The sequence below is a fragment of the Chrysochloris asiatica genome, unplaced genomic scaffold (genome assembly GCF_000296735.1).
Source record: "Chrysochloris asiatica unplaced genomic scaffold, ChrAsi1.0 scaffold00007, whole genome shotgun sequence".
NCBI lineage: Eukaryota > Metazoa > Chordata > Mammalia > Afrosoricida > Chrysochloridae > Chrysochloris > Chrysochloris asiatica.
The window spans coordinates 13,366,551-13,372,550 of record NW_006408525.1 but is presented as its reverse complement, the minus strand read 5'-3'; positions in this window follow the sequence as shown (position 1 = coordinate 13,372,550).

Sequence of the window (6,000 nt, the reverse complement as noted above, 5' to 3'; positions counted from 1 at the left end):
AACATCAAAAGAAGATAGGAAGAATACACAATCACTGTACCATAAAAAAGTGGTTGATATTCAGTCATTTCAAGAGGTAGCATATGGTTAAGAACCAATGCTACTGAAGAAAGAAGTCCAATCAGCTCTGAAAGCATTGGCAGAAAATTAGGCTCCAGGAATTGATGGAATACAAATGGAAACTTCTCAATAAACTAATACAGCACCGACAGTGCACATTCATCTATGCCAAGAGATTTGGAAGACAGCTACCTGGCCAACCACTTGGAAGAGATCCATATTTGTACCCATTCCAAAGACAGATGACCCAATGAAATGTGGAAATCATAAAGCAGTATCATTAATATCATTGCTGACGTCTAGTGGATCTTGGCTGAAAGAACAGAATACCAGAAAGAAGTTTACTTGCGCTTTATTGAATATGCAAAGGCTTTTGATTGTGTGGGTCATGACAAGTTATGGACAACATTGCGAAGTATGAGTATTCCTGAACACTTAATTGTACTCACAAAGAATTTGTATATGGTCCAAGAGGCAGTTGTTCGAACAGAACATAGGAACACTGAATGGTTTAAAATTAAGAAAGGTGTGCGATAGGGTTGTATTCTTTCACCATACTTATTCAACCTGTATGCTGAGCAAATAATTCGAGAAGCTGTGTTATATGAAGAAAAACATGGCATCAGGATTGGAGGAAGACTCATTAATAACCTGCGATATGCAGATGATACAACCTTGCTTGCTGAAAGTGAAGAGGACTCAAAATATTTACTGATGAAGATCAAAGACCACAGCCTTCGGTAAGGATTGTATCTCAATGTCAAGAAAACAAAAATTCTCACCACTGGACCAATAAACAACGTTCTTATAAATGGAGGAAAGATTGAAGTTGTCAAGGACTTCATTCTTCTTGGATCAACTATCAATACTCATGGAAGCAGCAGTCAAGAAATCAAATGACATGTTGCATTAGGCAAATCTGTTGTACAAGACCTTTTTAAAGTGTTTGAAGAGCAAAGATGTCAGCTTGAGGACTAAGGTGCACCTGCCCCAAACCATGGTATTTTCAATAATCTCATATGCATGCAAAAATTGGACAATGAATAAGGAAGACTGTAGAAGAATTGATGCTTTTGAGTTAAGGTGTTGGAGGAGAATATTGAAAGTGCCATGGGCTTCCAAAAGAACCAACAGATCTGTGTTGGAAGAAGTACAGCCAGATTGCTCCTTGGAGGTCAGGATAGGCAAATTTCATCTCTCATACTTCAGACATATTGTTAGGAGGGACCAGCCACTGGAGAAGGGCATCATGTTTGGTAGGGTGGAGGGTGAGAGATAAAGAGGAAGACCCCCAGTGAGATGGATTGCGAAATTGGCAGTATCAATGGGCTTAAGCCTGGCAACAATAGTGAGGTTGGCCCAGGACTGGGCAGTGTTTTGTTCTCTTGTACATAGGGTCGCTATGAGTTGGTACTGACTCGATGGCACCTAACAACAACAATGAGTCAGAATCAACTGGACAGCACTTAACAACAGCAGCAGCAGTAGAAAGAAAAAAAAATTATATATATGTATGTATATATATATATACACATATATATATATCGGCAGTTCAAGCTCACTAGCTGCTCCTCAGAAAACCCTATACAAAGTAGCTATGGGTCAGAACTGACTCGACAGCACTTCATAACAACAAATATATATATATGTGTGTGTGTGTTGTTGTTGTTGTTGTTTCTGACCCATAGTGACCCTGTGTAGGGTTTCCAAGGAGCAGCTGGTGAGCTTGAACTGCCAACCTTGCAGTTCAAACTGACCTTGCAGTCCGGTGGATTAGCCCGTAGCACCACACCAGGACTCCATATATATACTTATATAGAGAAAGAAAGAGACAGAGAGGTAGAGGAACCCTGGTTTGGCCCTGTAGGATAAGCACTGGTCCGTAAAGTCAGTTTGAACTGCAAGGTCAGCAGTTGAAACCCATCAACCACTCCTCGGAAACCCTCTACACGGTTGCTATGAGTCAGAACCGACTCGATTGCACTAACAACAACAACAACAATATATAGATACATAAATATAGATAGTCTTGATGTTGCACTGTAGGATAAGCACCAGACTGTTAACAACAAAGTCACAGTTCAAACCCTCCAACCGTTCCTTCTAAACCCTATAAGGATCGCTATGAGTTGAAACTGACTCAAAGGCACTTAATGACAGCTCTTCTCTCTCCACACACACACTCCAGCACTCAAGATAACTTTTTTTTTTTTTTGCTTTTTATTATTATGGGTGAGAGTCTTTAGTGGTACAAATGGTTAATGCAGCACTTGGCTGCTAATTGGAGGTCCTTGTCTCCTTCAAGTTCATCCAGAGGTACCTTGGATGGAAGTCCTAGCAATCTACTTTAGACAAACTAGTCACTGAAAACTCTATGGAGCACACCTGTATTCTGACACACGTGGATCACCCTGGGTTAGGATTGATGCAACAACTGGTCTTAATGGATCCTGTGGTGATAAGCAGACCAACTGCCCTTTTTCTCTGTCTTGCCTTCAAGAAAGGCATCAGCAGATATGGTCACTCAGCAGCCCATGTCTAAGTAAGGTCTCTTGACTTGAAGCACTGCCAAAAGTCTGTGGATCATTTTATTCCGATCCATTCCAGTTAACCAGAGGACTCAAAGTTAGCAGCCAGGATGACTCAACCTCTGACACAAAAGCTGGATACCAGGTCCTTCAGGGTTGTTGTTAGAACTCTGTCAAGGTTTGGCTGACTCCTAGAGTGGAAGACAGACCCTCACATGGTTGGGCTGTGAGGCCACAGTTATCTGAGAGTTAAGTAGCCAGAGTCTGAATTCAAGTGAAAGCCTCCTCTCTCTGGAGGCTCTGGAGGTAGGTCCATGTCTTTTTTGATGATCTTCATGTGGTTTGGCGTCTCTCTTCCACCGTCACTGTTCCTTGCTTAATCGCAGTTTCTGTGGTGTGATGGTATGGTGGAGGCACCTTGTTGTTGTTGAGTGCTGTTGAGTCAGTTCCAAATCATAGTGACAATGTATAGGGATTCCAAGGAGTGACTGGTGAGTTTGAGGTTCAAACTGACCTTGTGGTTCAGTGCTTATCCTATGACACCACACCAGGATCCTTCAGTGATCATTTCATCCAACCCTGTCCACTATTGTACAATAGTGGAGTCCCAGGTCCCCAGTGAAAAAGAGGTCCCGGTAAGTTATTGATACCTCTCTTCATCTTTACTGGACTTCTAGGTAAGGAGTTTCGTGCAACAACATGGATATTACTCCTTTCCATCAATATTTTCTTGGCTTAAGGTCCTTAACATTGTGGCATGGGATGATAATTTTCTAATTTGGAAAACCACTATACTCCCTTACAATCGTGTGTTCAAGCTTCACAAATGTCTGAGTTTGACTTCATAACACTGTGAGGCAGGTAAAATTGGCATCACTCTCCCCATTTTATCATCGAGAAGGGAAGCAAATATAAGCGATTTACCTAGGTCATAGACTGGGACGTGTAGCCATCAGGCTGATAAGGAATCCAGATTTATTTCCACTACGCACTAACCTCTCCAAACAGGAAACTAGCACAGCACAGAGGTCTGAGCCCAGAGTTTGGTCCAGACAAGCCTGGGATTGAATCCTAACTCTATAGCTTTGGGCACAGGTCCGAACTTCCCGGCACTTCCGTTTTCTCTTCCCTGGAATGAGGGTCATAAAGTCTACCTCATGTGTTCACACCCTCCGTGAAATGAAATGATGTTTGTAAAGTGCTCTGGACAGTGTCTAGCACATCTTTGCCACCCAGATGGTCGCTGATAGTCAGTTTTGCTAATGATGTGTGAGCTGATAGATGACAGAACATATTTAGAGTCAGGTTTCCTTAAGAACAAATTTAAGAAGAAAACATTAACTCCAGACGCAACAAATACGGGGGATTCTCTGTATCTGATGTAGGTAAGGAGGGAGACCCTTTGGGTCCATCCTCAAGTCATACCAGTAGGTTAATTAATTTAGATCTTTTCTCATAGAAAAATTGTACATGGCAGTTAGAAGAAACCTTACAAAAGTCAAGCAGTTCTCAAGCTCCTGTAAATGAATAATATGAATTTGAAGAAAAAAAAAAGAAGTTGCTGTCTAAGTAAAGAGTAAAGGTAGAAGTTCCATAACAAAAAGGAGGAATAGTTACTCTTACAGTCCAGAAACCGAGGACCCTAGAACCATAAAGGGAGATGAGCATGAGCGGAATGTGGGATCCTACCCAGAGAAGCAGCGACACCAGAGTTGGAGGCAGAGATGAGGACATGGCAAGAGGAAATAGCTGAGGACTCTGGACTCATGGAAAGAGAAAGGCTGTGTGCTGGCGGCCAGGAGGCAGGCTTGCAGAATGTGCCCTTTGGTTGTTTAAATGGTTACATATTTCTGAGTATTTTTCTGTACATCCAAAACAACAACAACAACAACAAAATAGAGGGAATAGAAGCAAACACTGTTAAATGATGATGCACGGAGAAGAATGTAATCATTTGCAATGAAACGGTGGCGTAAAACCAATGTTCGCCCATGTGAACTATCACTCGGTTCACAATAAAACCTCTTTTTAAAAAAAGTTGCTGACTAGTTGATTCCAACCAATGGCAGTGACTCTGTGTGTCAAAGTAAAACTGTGCTCCTCAGTAGGACTTCCAGTGACTCATTTTGTAGATCACCACACTGTCCAAGGTACCTTTGGATAGGTAAGCATCCAAGCATGTTAGCCATTTGCACCACCCAGGGACTTAACTGAATGGGATAAACCAAACCAAACTGACCCCTGGTAATCCATGTGCTATAGGATAGAACAGCTCCAGGGATAGATCACCTGAATTTTCTTCTGCAGCTCCACTGGGTGGGTTCTTCCCCTTTAGGTTAGCAGTACCAACTGCATCAGTAGCCAAGTATGTTAACTGTCTGTACTACTCAGAGATTGCATTGAATGGGGATTGTTGTTGTTGAGTGCTATGGAGTTGTGGTTTCCCACTTATAGGAATCCTGTATAGGGTTTCTGAGGAGAGGCTGGGGGCTGAACCACTAACCTTGCGGTTAGCCATCCAGTGCTGATCCTACAGTGCCACAGCAGGACTCCATTGAATGGGATGTTGTTGTTAAGTGCCGTCAAGTTGGTTGTGATTCATAGCAACACTGTATAGTGTTCCCAAGGAGGTCCTTGAGGTCCAGTCTGTCCTGAAGGTCTGGTGCTTATCCTACAGTGCCACTCCAGGGTTCCATTGAATGAGTTATAGGCCAGTAATTAAAGCTCTGGCTCAAAAGATTGCATTTACTGGTTTCTGGTGATGTGATGCTTGCTTTGCAGGGCAGGAATTGGTGTTGAGGAGATGGATTTGAGGTTTGCCTACTCTGATGTCTTGGTTAAGGTTAGTCTAAAGAGAGAGAGGCTTATAAAAAGTTATCATCAGATTCCATTGAAATGTAACCTCATTGTCTCAATTTCTGTGATGGTGGGCCCCGAGTCAGTGAAACGCCTTGCATTTTGTTCTTACTGTTCCAAGAGAATAGAGAGTTCTCACAGAAAAGGCAGAAGTCTTAATGAGAGGTAAGTGATGGGCTAAACCAATCGGTGTTTGTAACAGTGGAGAATTGTGCCATGGTGAGGGTAAAGGCATCTCACCGGTATGATCCTAGAAGTTGCCTCTTTACCAATAAAACCAAACCCACTGCTAACCAGTTGATTCTGATCCTGAGAAAAAGCCATTTTGTTAGAGTTCAGAAATAATTTTTCTGTTTCGTCTGTCGTATCATTTGGGCCTGGCTAAGAGGCCTCCATTCTGCTTCCAGAGCCAGGACAGCAGATTTGCTTATAAGAAAGCCCAAGGGATACTTTAAATTTACAGCCCAGTCCTCAGCTCCTTACTGGTGTAAAGTTCTCATTCAAGTCAGCAGGAAGCCTGCCTACAGGGCAGGGCCTTTCAATTGAGTTCTTTCTC